Genomic DNA, 15,210 nt, shown 5'->3' with positions numbered 1-15,210 from the left:
TTTTTTTTTGCTGGTATTAATGTGCTTACATTATACGACTGATTTCGCAATTATAACCTTTTGATAGAGGGTAGAATTGCGTGCTTCAGGTAGAAATCAGTTTCATTCATACCTAATGTGAATTGTTAAAAAATTCGATTTCAGTGAATTAAGTGGAAAACAGAAAATCGTAGTGATAAAGTGATATTGCGCAAAGTGTTATCAGTGTTGCGACCGAGGGTTCGTCTGTTCGTGCCTGTCGTTCGCCTAGTCCGGGACCTCTTGCAAGCTCCCAAGCCCAGGGGAGAAGTAATGTCGTACGACTTATGGGTTCGAGAGGCCTTGATCAGCGAACAGACGTTCCCTCTATGGTATCAGGTGTATCTTACCAAGATCACCCCTACCATAAGGCGAGAGAGACGATTTTCTCCTCGTCATCCGAAGGCTTTTCGCATAAGAAACCGTGGAACAAGGTTTCGAGGCCCTTAAGCGAAAGTCAGTCCTTTCAGGACAGGTCCAGCGTCCTGGTTTTAACCATTAGGACAGCTCTGACCCTATGCAGTCATCGGAAGACTGCTCGCCGCCTAAACAAAAGCGTAACACAGACTCCGAGAGTCTTTTTGTAGGCAAGGTTTTGCAGTCACAGACGTTACCCTCGTCTCTTACCGCAACCATTCCCGTTGATCCTGAATGGGTTGTACGGCAAGACATGCAGAATAAGCTTGCCTCCCTTATGGAAGACTATTCTGCCGATAAGTCCGTTGAGCCTAGCCGTTTATCTCATCGATATCCTGGCCTTCAGCCACCCTAACGTTCCTTTGTGCGTCCTGTTGACGTTGGCGTAGCCAAGTCACGTCAGTCAGGTTGTTTAGAACCACACTCGATGCGGTCTCGTGTGGATTTTCGGCCACATTTGGACATTAGGCCACTTGCTGATGCTCCTGTTGACGTTCAGGACGTTCGCCAACAATCGGAGTTGACTTGTTTTGACGCTGAGCGTCAACCTCCGCATTCTAGAGTTGTTTTGACTGCTCAGACTAGGCGGTCAAAGCAGTCTCGAGTGGACGCTGTGCGTCCTCACGCACCTGTTGTTGTTGACAGTTCACAGACTGTCAAGCAGTTACATGACGTTGCGTCCTGGTCCGCTACTAATGCACCAGTGCGTGTGGACTCTGCTTGTAAAGCATTGCCACCACGGTAGGTCTCTCCCTTGCTTGAGACTCGGCTATTGTCGGACAAGGTTCCTTCAGATGAGGAAGTTGCTGTTCCCCCTCCTACTGATATTCCCTTGAGGACTCTGTCAGACGGAGAGGAGCCTAAAGCTGCTTAGCCCTCTATGGACTTTAAATAAATCAGCTGATTTTTAAGGATCTTTGTCCGGATCTTTTTGTATCTGCTGCTCCTCGTTCGCCTAAACGTCAGAGCTTACACTAGGCCTAGCTACTTCGAAGCCGTTGTTTTATAAGCTAGTGCTCTCTCGCTCTTCTAAGAGAGCTTTACGTTTGCTAGGCGACTGGTTTATCACCAGGAGGAGTTTGGGGGAGACAGCCTTTGCTTTCCCTACTTTTAAGCTGGCTTATAGACCGAGAGTCTGATATGACACGAGAGAAGTTCTCGGCTTGGGAGTTCCTGCCTCTGCCCAGATAGACTTCTCAAACCTCATAGACTCTCCCTGACGCCTGGCCATGAGACGCTCCAAGTTTTTACAGGTCGACTTCAGAGCTATTTTCGAGCGTTTGAAGTTTTGCTGTACAATTATGTCATGCATAAACAAGGCTTTCAGGGATGGCTCCAATGATCTGACAGCCACGTTCTCTGCAGGAACAAGTCCCTCAGGGATGGCTCCAATGATCTGGCAGCCATGTTCACTGCAGGAGTACGTAAGAGGCAAGTGCGCTCAATGTGTTCATTGTCAAGACAAACTTCACGATGAAGTCTACCAGGCTGTCTTGACAGCATTTATGGAAGGCGACTGGATGGTCTCTCTCGACCTTCAGGAGGCATACTTCCACATTCCTATACACCCGGATTCCCAACCGTTTCTGAGGTTTGTTTACAGGAATGTGGGGTACCAGTTTCGAGCCCTGTGCTTTGGCCTCAGTCCTGCGCCTCTCGTGTTTACGAGGCTCATGAGGATTGTGGCAAAATCCCTCCATCTATCGGGGATACGAGCCTCCCTGTACTTGGACGACTGGCTTCTCAGAGCATCGTCCAGTCTTCGCTGTCTGCAGGATCTACATTGGACGTTGAGTCTGGTCAGGGAGTTGGGACTTTTGGTCAACCTAAAAGTCCCAACTGATCCCATCCCAGATTATTCTATATTTGGGGATGGAGATTCGCAGTCAAGCCCTGCTCGAAGTCCAACTAATGCTGAAAAGAAAACGTTTATTCAGTCAGGAGTTGGAACAGTCTCGTAGGGACTCTCTCATCCCTGGAGCAGTTTGTCTCACTAGGGAGACTACACCTTCTGCCTCTCCGGTTCCATCTAGCCTCTCACTGGAACTAGGACAAGACATTAGAGACGGTATCATTCCCAGTCTCCGAACCAGTAAAGGCATGCCTGAAATGGTGGGACAGCAATATCAGTCTGAGAGAGGGACTATCCCTAGCAGTCAAGAACCCAAACCACGTGTTGTCCTCAGACGCGTCGGATTTGGGTTGGGGTGCGACCCTGGACGGTCGGGAATGCTCGGGTCTGTGGACCTCAAGTCAGAAGAGCATGCACATCAACGGCAAGGAGCTATTAGCAGTCCACTTGGCCTTGATGATATTAGAAAGCTTCTTCGAAACTAAGTGGTAGAGGTCAACTCAGACAACACCACAACTTTGGCGTACATCTCCAAGCAAGGAGGCACACACTCCTTCACGCTGCTCGAGATCGCAAGGGACCTTCTCTTATGGTCAAGAATTCGAGGCATCTCCCTGTTGACGAGATTCATCCAGGGGGACTTGAACGTCTTGGCAGACTGTCTCAGTCGGAGGGGTCAGGTGATACCCACGGAATGGACCCTCCACAAGGACGTGGGCAAGAGTCTTTGGGCTACTTGGGGTCAACCCACCATAGACCTCCTTGCCTCCTCGTTGACCAAAAGGTTACCAATCTATTGCTCTCCAGTCCTAGATACAGAAGCAATCTACATAGACGCGTTTCTACTGTATTGGTCTTTTATGGACTTATATGCATTCCCACCATTCAAGATAGTCAACAAGGTACTGCAGAAGTTCGCCTCTCACGAAGGGACAAGGTTGACGTTGGTTGCTACCCTCTGGCCCGCGAGTGAGTGGTTCACCGAGGTACTTCAATGGCTGGTAGACTTTCCAAGAAGTCTTCCTCTAAGGGTAGATCTGTTACGTCAGCCCCACATAAAGAATGTCCATCAAAGCCTCCCCGCTCTTCGTCTGACTTCCTTCAGACTATCGAAAGACTCTCAAGAGCTAGAGGCTTTTCGAAGGAGGCAGCCAGTGCGATTGCAAGAGCTAGGAGAGCTTCTACCATTAGAGTATACCAGTCGAAGTGGGAAGTCTTTCGAGACTGGTGCAAGTCAGCATCTGTGTCCTCGTCCAGTACCTCTGTAGCCCAAATCGCAGATTTTCTTTTACATCTGAGAAAGGTTCGCTCCCTTTCAGCTCCCACGATTAAGGGCTACAGGAGCATGTTGGCTTCGGTCTTTCGACATAGAGGCTTAGATCTTTCCAACAATAAAGATCTCCAAGATCTCCTTAAGTCTTTCAAGACCTCTAAGGAACGTCGTTTGGCAACTCCTGGATGGAACTTAGACGTGGTCCTAAGGTTCCTCATGTCAGACAGGTTTGAGCCATTACATTCAGCCTCCCTGAAGGATCTCACCCTCAAGACACTTTTCCTAGTATGCTTGGCTTCGGCTAAAAAGGTCAGTGAACTTCATGCCTTCAGTAAGAACATCGGCTTTTCTACAGAAAAAAGCCACTTGTTCACTTCAACTTGGTTTCCTGGCCAAAAATGAACTGCCTTCTCGTCCTTGGCCTAAATCTTTTGATATTCCTTGCTTATCAGAGATCGTAGGCAACGAACTGGAAAGAGTATTATGTCCTGTTAGAGCTCTTAAGTTCGATTTAGCCCGTACTAAGTCATTACGAGGTAAATCTGAGGCATTATGGTGCTCAGTTAAGAAACCTTCATTGCCTATGTCAAAGAATGCTTTGTCAAATTTTATCAGATTTTTTTTAATACGAGAAGCTCATTCTCACTTGAATGAGAAAGACCGATGTTTGCTTAAGGTTAAGACGCACGAAGTTAGAGATATAGCAACCTCCGTGGCCTTCAAGCAAAATAAATCTCTGCAAAGTATTATGGACGCGACTTTTTGGAGAAGCAAGTCAGTGTTCGCGTCATTTTACTTAAAAGATGTCCAGACTCTTTACGAGGACTGCTACACACTGGGTCCATTCGTTGCAGTGAGTGCAGTAGTGGGTGAGGGTTCTACCACTACATTACCCTAATTCCAATATCCTTTTTAATCTGTCTCTTGAAATGTTTTTAATATTGTTTTTTTGGGTTGTACGGAAGGCTAAGAAGCCTTTCGCATCCTGATTGATTTGGCGGGTGGTCAAAGTCATTTCTTGAGAGCGCCCAGATTAAGGGTTTGATGAGGTCCTGTTGTATGGGTTGCAGCCCTTAATACTTCAGCTCCTGGGAGTCTTTCAGCATCCTAAGAGGATCGCTGGGCTTCGTGAGGAAGACAGACTTATAAGGCAGAGTAATCGTCTAAGTCAACTTCCTTTCCAGGTACCTATATATTTTGATTTTGTTATATTGATAACTGTCAAAAACTCTTAGCTTATACGCTGTAAACTTAATTAACTCTGGTCTCTACCCACCGCCTTGGGTGTGAATCAGTTATTATATATTCACCGGCTAAGTTAAATATTTAAAAATGATATTTCAATTATAAAATAAATTTTTGAATATACTTACCCGGTGAATATATAAATTAAAGGCCCTCCCTTCCTCCCCATTAGAGACGCAGCGGGACGAGAAGAATTGAAGGGTTTGTTTACATGCAAGAGTGGTATCTGGCCGATAGTGGCGCTGGTGGGCACACCCGCAACCTTTATAGCGATCGCTCGCGAGTTTTTGAGTGTGTTTTCTGTCGAGCCGCTGAGTAGCAGCTATTATATATTCACCGGGTAAGTATATTCAAAAATTTATTTTATAATTAAAATATCATTTTACTAAAAAAACTATAGATGTCTCAGTATTTTTTATTTATATAACCTATTTATTTTGTTTCCTTTGTAACTGCCTTATTAGCCATAATGACCTTATTAGTAAACTGGGATATTTTGGTGGGGGAAATTAAAAATGGTGAAGTGTGCTAACATTGTAAGATAGCCTATGTCGTAAACATAAGACATGCAGGTGAAAAAGTCTACACTGTAGCCTACTAGGCTATATGAATTGCTTTTGTAATTTATGTTTGAACTTTTGTAGGAAAACTATTTCAACTATAGTATATGTGATTCCTACCACAAACACATAGTTTTTAAGATAGTTTGGGTGTGACAAATTACACTCTTATTTATGTATGAAGTGTTACCATATTTATCAATTGTGACATAAGTAAATGTTCAGTCTATGACATTTTATGTCCTATCTTCTTCATAGTGACGACTTTAGGAATAGCCAATTGTGACTTGTTTAGTAGAAAGTAATTTTGTTGGTTAATCAGTGGTTTAGTTGTATGTTTGTAGATATTTCAAGTGCCTGGATTGAAGATTTACAAGTAATTTTGGCCAAAGATTATCCCTGCGGTACTTGTACCCTTTTTTATTTACTATAATATCTTATGGTTTGCTGAAATTTGTTTTTAATTTTGTACTGTACTAAGGTTTTCAAAGTAGCCTACAGTTCTTTTTTTTGTTAAAGATTCTGAAGTAACTTTCACATATGACATATTTTTTATTTGAATTAGGTGGTTAACCCAAGTGAACACAACACACATAAACAAGAATAATAACAATGGGAAAATCAGTGTTTTAAGGCTGGTAAACACCTAAAGATCTGAAAGCCGTAAAGGGTGCATCCTAACCTAACCTAGGTACAAGGTCCCCTCAGAGTTTTTATGTGGGTGGTGATGAGATGGGGCTAGCCTTCTCTGTGGTGCCAAAAGTCATTTTGCTTGCTTCCATAACTAACCCCCTCCCTCGTAATCCCCTAGCATTGTAAACATATGGGTATGTCTGATTAGTTAACCGGCCATTTCCAACAGAATTGAATGATGAAGTACTGTACAAGCAAATCATGCCGTAAATTATCATAAAGTTTTATTTCCTTATTAAAATCAAGAGTTTATGGTATACTAAAATTAAGTACATTATTCTAAAGATAAGAGAAACAAAGTGATGGGGAACTGTCACCATACAAAAGCCAAGATGGCAAAGTCCATTGCTGAGAAATCACTTTGGAAAGTGATACCACTTTGAAGATGCACACGTAGCCTACCCTTTGATTTTGGCAGCAACTCAAACTATGTTGGTTGATGACTCTCTGGAGTAAGAAACGCTCTCCAAAGTGTCAGAATCTATCTGTAAATATTTGTGACAACTGTATCTCATTAATTCAAAATTTACATCAATCATCATATTTCATGTGCATATTAATGCTGAAAGCTGTGTTACTTTGATATTTCTTTTTGAATAATTAGGAAATATATAATTTTCAATATTTCATGATATGTTGCTCCATGACATAGCACCCACTCAGTGTAAAGAGGTTAGGTAAAGATACTTCTGTGTATTTGACTATTGTAATCTATGGTGCCATAGGTGTCGGTAGACAAGTAGGACTGGGTTAAGGATTATGTAAGTGTATTCTTTGGAAATGAATGTAAAAAGTCAAAATGACTTGTAAGATTATCAGCAACAGAAACTTACCAAACAGAACTTAAATACATTATTCGGTACTTATAATTTTGCATATATGGGTCACAGTTTATGGCAATGTTACCTAAATTAGGTCTTCTGATGTTATCTAGGTGGGTCTTTAGTCTCAATTTACTCCCAATCCATTAACATTAACTAAAAAATTGGAGAGTGGAATTTACGGGGCTGCTTCCGAACTTAACCTAACAGGTAATGACCAGGTTACAGCCTACCTTGATCTGACTTTAGATGAAGGTAGATGACCTTTTCCCCCTCAGGTGATCCCTTGGTCACCCTTCACTTATTGTTGTATAGAGTCAGCCCTTGATATTTGCGGGGATTAGTTAACGGAGATAGGTGCGAAAAGCAAGAATCCGTGAATACTTGCTGATCTAGGGTGGGTCAACTCTTTGTCCATTGCCTAGGTAAACGATAAGACTACGTTACACACACACTTACGCAAATAATGTAACAAGAAAACACAGTTGTTCCTATCAAATAACGCTTGCTGATACTGTAATATATATTACTTTAACATATGTACAGTACTATCACTACTGATGCTAATACACAATGAATACTCTACCACAATAAGAATTAAAAGAAAAAGTATTGGTATAACACCACCAACCATTTACGTACAAAGTTCTACGCACCCGTCTACTGGTGTGTTGGTTAGTGTAATGTACGAATCACACTTTATACTAAAATCAGTATAAACACACTGAATAAGTACAGGTTTTTGACATCGCTTCTTTTCACATCACAACTGGATTTTGCACTAAAAGTGGGGGATGCATATGCGAGGAGAGACGATGCGAGACTGAGGCCGAGTTAGCGAGTAAGGGTGTGTTTTGTTGTGTGGAGGGAAAAGCGTCGCGAGGCATGCCAGGTGCAAAGGAGCGTGGTTGGTTTGAAAACTGCCCAATATGTGATATTTCTAATTAAGTATGTTATGTGGTTCTCTGTACTGTACAGTATTGCGAATGACGGCCAATTCCACAGTGGTAGAACCAGAAAATATTGAATACTTACTGTATACGTATCCTATGACATATATGTAGTTCATCAGTAGGAGAGGCTTATATATTGTTATTCTTGCAATAGGCTTTTTTTCAGTTGGGTTGAAGTTTGGTTCCCTTCTAGAAAGTGCGATGTAGATGTTTTTTCCTCCTTTGCTTTTTCCAAAGAGGTTCCCTTGAAAGTAGTTATGGAACTACCACATGCATGATTTTAAAACCTTAAAATTCCTTCACTGAGCCATCGTAAGCATCCCTTCAGAATGATTCATATGCTTGATTTATTGCATTCAAGATTTGTTTTCAACAAGGGGTATCTAGTCACAGGTTAGGTAGGACATGGTTTTCTAGGTTAGGTAACATTAGAGAAGGATAGGTCAAAGTGCAACCGCTTGTTTTTTTTTTCCCTACCCAAAGTGGTATCCGAATGCTGTACTCCTTTGTTTTTACTCATACGTGGTAGTTTTAGGGGTCAAGTGTTTCAAATGAAAATAGATGGTAAATTCAATAAATTTTACTGGAAACCATCCAGAAATAAAATTTCAACTCCGAATGCAATTATGGGCAATTTGCAAGATTGTACTAAAAACTAAATAAACTTTGTGTAATCATATAACAGCATAACCCAAAAATACCTCAAGTACACAGTTCTTTCCAAATATACCTGAATAGATACAAGGTGGTGGCTGATTTTGCTAAACTACAGAAGCAGGCAAATAGCCTAAGTTAGGTTACTCCAAAATTGTGGCCTAGCCATGTTTAGCCTAAGCAATCTTACACAAAGTTAATACTGACTGCTGGAATCCATAGAAATGAGAACTAAATATCCTGCAAGTGTCTCTTAAAAATAAAATACACATTTGTGGCATAAAAGACACAGTAAATTCTTCAAGACCTGTTTTGATAGCTTACTGAAATTCAAAATTGATCATTAAAAGAATTTTACAGTATAGTACTGTTTTATCAATATGAGGGCATGTAATGAGAAGCAGCTGAGAACTGACTTGTTTATTATTCGGGACATTCTCTTTATATGCAGTGTGCCGACGGAAAGGAAGTGCCCAGTTCGGGGCGCAAACAACATTCGTCACGCAAAGGTCAAATCTGATGGGGCATTTATGTTTCTTACACAAGGTTACATACAAACTGTGGAGCATGAAATACATGAAATGGCATAATATATACATCAGCTGAAACGCCAGAAATATCTACATTCATTGGCACATACAAGCAGGCCGTAGCAAGTACGGTTAAGAAATGATGATAAGTACAAAACTCTCATTCAGCGAACCTAAATCTGAAAGAATGATGTCTCTACAAGTACTAACCCCCCTCCAGACAAGGATTATTTTACAATAATTATTGTTGACAATGTGACATTTTCAATCCTGGTATCTTTGAGGAGGGCGAAGGCACCCCCAGGCTCTTGATATCTGCGGACGGGGGCCTTTTCGGAGGCTGACACCTCTGATGTGTCGTCCAACAGGATGCCTTCCCGGACAGGGTGCCCGGGAAGTTCGACTGTCTGTCGCCGGGGCTGGTTGCACTGAGTGGGAGGAGGCTTGTTTTGGAGTGGCACTCGGGAATGCCCCTTTTCGGTATTCGCGCCATTGTTGTCCACCGTCAGGAATGCTAGTTTCAGCCTGTCGACCTTGACCCAATCTTCTTGGCCGTGGATCATGAGGCAGTATGCCTTGGGGGCGGTCTTCACAACACAATATGGATCCCGGTATGGCCACATCATATGTCGATGCGCATCATTCCTGATGAAGACGTAACTGCAGGTGTCCAGGTCCTTTGGTTTTAAACGCTTGGTCCTGTCGGTGAAGGTTCTCAGACACGGTGTGAATTTTCCAGCGATCTCACGAAGCCTTGCGAGCGGCGTGTCCTGGTTGATCCTGTTTGTTGTATGGCCAGTGTCTCGTCTTACACTTTCTCTGCCGGGGAAACCTTGCCGTTTGCTCTGGGGGTGGTCCAGAGGCTGAGGAGGACCCACGGTAGTTGTGATTTCCAATTTTCATTGGTGCAGGCCATAAGGGAAGCTTTCGGTGAACAGTGGACCTTCTTTACTATGCCGTTAGCAGGGGGGTTTGACGTTGTCGTGATATGAAGGGATGTTCCTAGTAGGCGAGCCAGGGAGGCCCACAGCTAGAACAGGAACGCTACCCCACGGTCAGTCGTGATGTCGTCGAGTACAGTACTCCGAAACGGCTGATTCAACTTGACAGGATGGCTTCTGCGCAAGTGCTAGTTGTGGCTTCCGTAGTGGGGCTGGCTTCTAGATACCTGGTGGATTGGTCTCTGATTGTAAGGAGGTACCTGGCATCTCCTGACTGTGGGAGGGGACCCACAATGTCGACATGTGTATGCTTGAAGCTGCACCTCGGTTGACGGAAGTCCCCGACGCCTTATTCCGTGTGACGACTGATCTTGCTGGTCTGGCACGCCATGCACGTCGTGGCCCATTCGCATGAATCCATTTTGATGCCGTGCCAGGCGAATTTTCTAGTCATCAGCTGTGCCGTTGTTTGTTCTGAGGAATACAATAGTCCGTGGATGATCTCCAACGCGTGATTTTGCTGGGAGGCGACTGGTTCTGGTATTGCAGAGGAGTGATCTGCCCATCGGGTCCAGTGAGATGTCTTCGAATTTCATCGAAGTGGCCGTTGTGCGGTACGCTACTGTCTTTGTGTCGGCGGCTTGTTCTTGGGCGAGGTCCACGTAGTCCACCCCCAAGTGGATGGAGTTGATTTCTACCTGTGACAGAGCGTCAGCCACAGGGTTCTTCTTGCCTGGAAGGTAGTGGATGGTACACCCGAACTCAGTGATGCCGCCCAGGTACCATCGTTGTCTCACCGACTACGCGTCGCCCACCTTCGTGAAGGCGTGGACCAGCGGTTGGTGGTCTGTTTGGATGGTGAAGGAGATCCCTTCCAAGAGGTACCGGAAATGCTGAACAGCCTGGTAGACAGACAGTAATTCCTGGTCGTACATACTGTAACGTGTTTCAGGTAGCTTGAGTTTGAGGTTAAAAACCCCAGCGGCTGGAGCGATCCGTTCACAATCTGTTCCAACATTGGCCAGGAGGCGACGATGCTGGCGTTGGTGGGGAGTCTGAGGGGTCCCCTAGTTACAGATAGACTAGCGTGGCTGTGGCGTTTCCCACTTCATCTTCTTTGCGTTTCCCTTCAGGATGTCGTTCAGCGGGTACACGATGCGAGCGATGTCTGGAATGAAATGCCGATAATAATGGACCATGCCAATGAATTCTTGCAGGGCCTTGATTGTCGTAGGCGTTGTAAAGGTCCTTATTGCTTCTGCGTTGGAGGTCATGGGGCGTACTCCCGTTGAGGAAACCTCGCGTCCCAGGAAATCCACCCTTTCTGCGCTGAACGTGCATTTGTCGGAGCGGACAACCAACCCGTTCTCCTTCAGGCATTTTAGGACCGCCTCGATGTGGTCCTTGTGCTCTTCCCGCCATCTAGAAAATATCAGGTTGTTGTCTGTTTAGCAGAAGCAAAATAGTATATCGCCTAGGATGCTGTCCATCTGGGGCTGGAAGGTGGCCCCGCATTTCTGAGGCCGGAGGTGGAGAAATTGATTGTGTAAGTCCCGAAGGGCGTGATGATGGCCGTGTTTCGGATGTCGTCCGGGTGGACGGGGACCTGGAAGTACAACTTGAGGAAGTACCTCTTCGTAAACATCTCCCCATGCAGGGCGCTGGTGAGGTCCTGCATGTTCGGCCCTGGAAGTTGTGGTTAGGTTGAGGCGGCGATAGTCCCCACAAGGTCTTTAGGTGCTGTCGTGTTTCTTTACCATGTTGAGGGGGGAGGCCCATGGGCTTGCCGCCGCCTTGTAGATCCCACTCTGCTCCATGCCGGCGAACTCTTCTGGTGCAGTGATCAGTGAAACTTGGCATGCTTGGCGGGTCCCATAGTTGAAATGTGGTGTTATACGCTGTGTTTGGCTGGTAAATCAGCTGACTGGCGGAGTTCCGGCTTGAATACATCGGGAAACTCGGGTGTCTAGGAGGCGCCTCGGGGCGACGTCCACCAGCTGTCCGTGGTGGGCCAGTAAATCCGCTCTCAGTAGAGGGTGATTGACTTTGGCGATGACGAAGGGTCAGGTATAGGAGCGTTCCATGATGTAGATCTCCAATGTCCTGGTCCCGTAGAAGCGGATGGGGCTATCTTTGGCGGCCACCAACCTCGTGGTAGCATCGGTGGGGTTATTGTGGTCCTCCTTCGTCGGCGGTAATGTTGATTGCAGGGCGCCGGTGTCGACCATCATCATCCGACCTGACATAGCATCACGGAGGTAGAACTCCACCTGTTGGGGTCCTGTGGTGTTAGCGGCCACGGTCGATGTTGTGGGTGGTTGCCGTCCTAGTTTTTTGGGGACGTGCAAGGGGGCCTGCACTTCATGGCTTCTTTTCTGAAGGTCTAGTGAAAATAACACCAGGATGGGTTAGCTTTCTTCGTCTGCCGGGGCCGTGGTCTTCTCCGATGCACTGCGTTAACCTCTTGCCCGTCCATTTTGTCCAACCAGTCTGCATCGTCGTTTTTTCCCTCGACCATGTGGCAAATGTTGTCAATGCGGCATGCCTAGAGGCCCAAGAGGCCTCGTGCAGTTTCTGGGCCTTGAGTACCAGGTCCTCTATTGGAAGTGTGTCTGCGTAGGCAAGTTGGGCTCTGACATCCTGAGGTAGGCAATGCAGGAAGATCTGCCTGGATAAGGCAATCTCTTTCCATCATCCATCTGCGTTGACTTCCGGTAGCATCAGGAGGCCCACCAGTTCGTCCCAGACGTCCATGGGCAAGTGATCACCTAGATGTTGGTTTATCATGTCCAGGACTTGCTGGGCCCTCAGGGGAATGGAGAGAGAGAGTATGTAGCGTTGAGATTCTTTCGCAGGTCGTCGTCGTCCACCTGACCTGACAGTGAGTCCAGCCAGGAGGAGATCCGGTCAAAACTTCTTTTGGTACAGATGACAGGACGATGTCGACCTTGGCTCCTACTTCCATCATTCATGCCACCCTTAAGAGTACATCTGCCTGAAGGAACCATGATGCTGTTTTCCTCCTTAAGAATGTCAGCAGCTTCACGCTCGGGCTGGGCGACGATTGTGTCCTAGTGGTGTCTAGTAGCGTTTGTGTCGCGGACGTAGTGTTGGGTTGTGATCGATTGAACTCTGTATCTCAGTGCTCATTGTGCTGTCTTACACCAAAATGCGATATGCGCCGTATTTAATCCGTTAATGGTGTCAGGTTCCCATGTGATCGTAGATATGTAAATGGCTGGGACAAACCACTCGCGAAAATGACAGAATGCAAGATTTTTGCGCCATGTTGAATCCGTTTGTGGCGTTTGTCTATGGTAACCCGGGATAGGAACTTTAAGAAAACCTAAGGTGTCGTAAGGTTCTGTTAAAAGTTTATTGAAGGTAACGTAGCTGTAATGAGTACGTTAATGCCGTAGCCAAAACTGCAAAGTTACCGTCCAATCCGGGAGTTCACCAGTTGTGAAGGCATGTAATGAGAAGGAGCTGAGAACGGATTTGTTTATTATTCGGGACATTCTTTTTACTGTATATACAGGTGTGCGAACGGAAAGGAAGTGCCTGAGTCGGGGCGAACGACCTTTGTCACGCAAAGGTCAAATCTGACCGGGCATTTGTGTTTCTTACGCAAGATTACATACAAACTGTGGAGCATCAAATACATGAAATGGCATACTGTATACATGAAAAATCTACATTCATTGTTATATGCAAGCAGGTCGTAGTAAGTACGGTTAAGAAAAGATACATACAAAACTCTAATTCGGCGAACCAAAATCATTCTCTCCCTCGACCATGTGGACAAATGTCGGCAATGCGGCATGCCTAGAGGCCCAAGAGGCCTCATGCAGTTTCTGGGCCTTGAGTACCAGGTCCTCAATTGGAAGCGCATCCGCGTCGGTGAGTTGGGCTCTTAACATCCTGAGGTAGGCGATGCTCGAAGATCTGCCTGGATAAGCTGATCTCTTTCCATCGTCCATCTGCGTTGACTTCCGGGAGCATCAGGAGGCCCACCAGTTCGTCCCAGGCGTCCACGGGCGAGTGGTCCCTCAGAGGTTGGTTTATCAGGTCCAGGACTCGTTGGGCACTCAGGGGAATGGAGAGAGAGAGAGAGTATGTAGCGATGAGTTTCTTTCGCAGGTCGTCGTAGTCCACCCGACCTTACCGTGTGTCGATCCAGTAGATCTGGTTAAACATGTCCTCAGATACAGATGACAGGACGATGTCCGCCTTGGCTCTCCCGTCTGGTCATGATCCAAGGACAATCTAAATAGTTTTTGGGAGGGATTGGGTCAAAGGTCAAGGTAGGAAAAAGGTCAAAAACGTCTTTTTGTTATATCCTGGTCAATTTTTTATCCGATTTTCATGAAACTAGTACCAAAATATGCATAATATAATTGCCTATCATGTGATTTGAGAGTGATTGGGTCAAAGGTCAAGGGCAAAAGCGTCTTTTTGGTAAATCGTGATCTATTTTTATCCGATTTGCATGAAGCAAGTGTCAAAATGTACATAATTCAATTCCTTATCTTATGATATGCAACGTGATCAAGGTAGAGGTGACAGAAAGGTCAAAAAGGTCTTTTTGCTATATAGTGGGAAAATATGAAATTTGGTGGGATAATTGGCCTTGGTTCAAGGATGATTTTATTAAATTTGTGAGTGGGTTAATGGTGAAGGTTAATATCTCAATAAGGTAAAAAAAAATTTTTTTTTTTTAATCCGATTTGCATGAAGCAAGTGGCAAAATGTACATAATTCAATTGCTTATCTTGTGATATGCAACATGATCAAGGTCAAAAAGGTCTTTTTGCTATATAGTGGCAAAATAGGAAATTTGGTGGGATAATTGGCCATGGTTCAAAGATAATTTTATTAGATTTTGTGAGTGATTAATTAATGGTGAAGGCTAATATCTCAAAAAGGTAAAATTTTTTCATTTTTTTGGGGGGAGGGACTCAATTTTTATCCGATTTGCATGAAACTAGTGCCAGAATGTGCATTATTTCAATATCCTATCTTGTTATGTAGCGTTGGTGAAGGTATGCACTCTACCAAGTGCCCATTCTAGTTTTCATGTGTATGCATACGCTTTGCATATATGGACTGAAGAAAAAGAGCCATTGCATTGTTCTCAGTGTAGGTTCTGCTATAAGTAATTCCTTAAACTTTTTATATAGTTTAGATAATTACATTTATACATACATTTGTAGAACGAAATATCAAAGAAATATATCGTGGGCGCATTTGGGA

Source organism: Palaemon carinicauda, chromosome 29 (genome assembly GCF_036898095.1).
Source record: "Palaemon carinicauda isolate YSFRI2023 chromosome 29, ASM3689809v2, whole genome shotgun sequence".
In the NCBI taxonomy this organism is placed as follows: domain Eukaryota; kingdom Metazoa; phylum Arthropoda; class Malacostraca; order Decapoda; family Palaemonidae; genus Palaemon; species Palaemon carinicauda.
Note: the sequence above shows the minus strand (reverse complement) of the source record.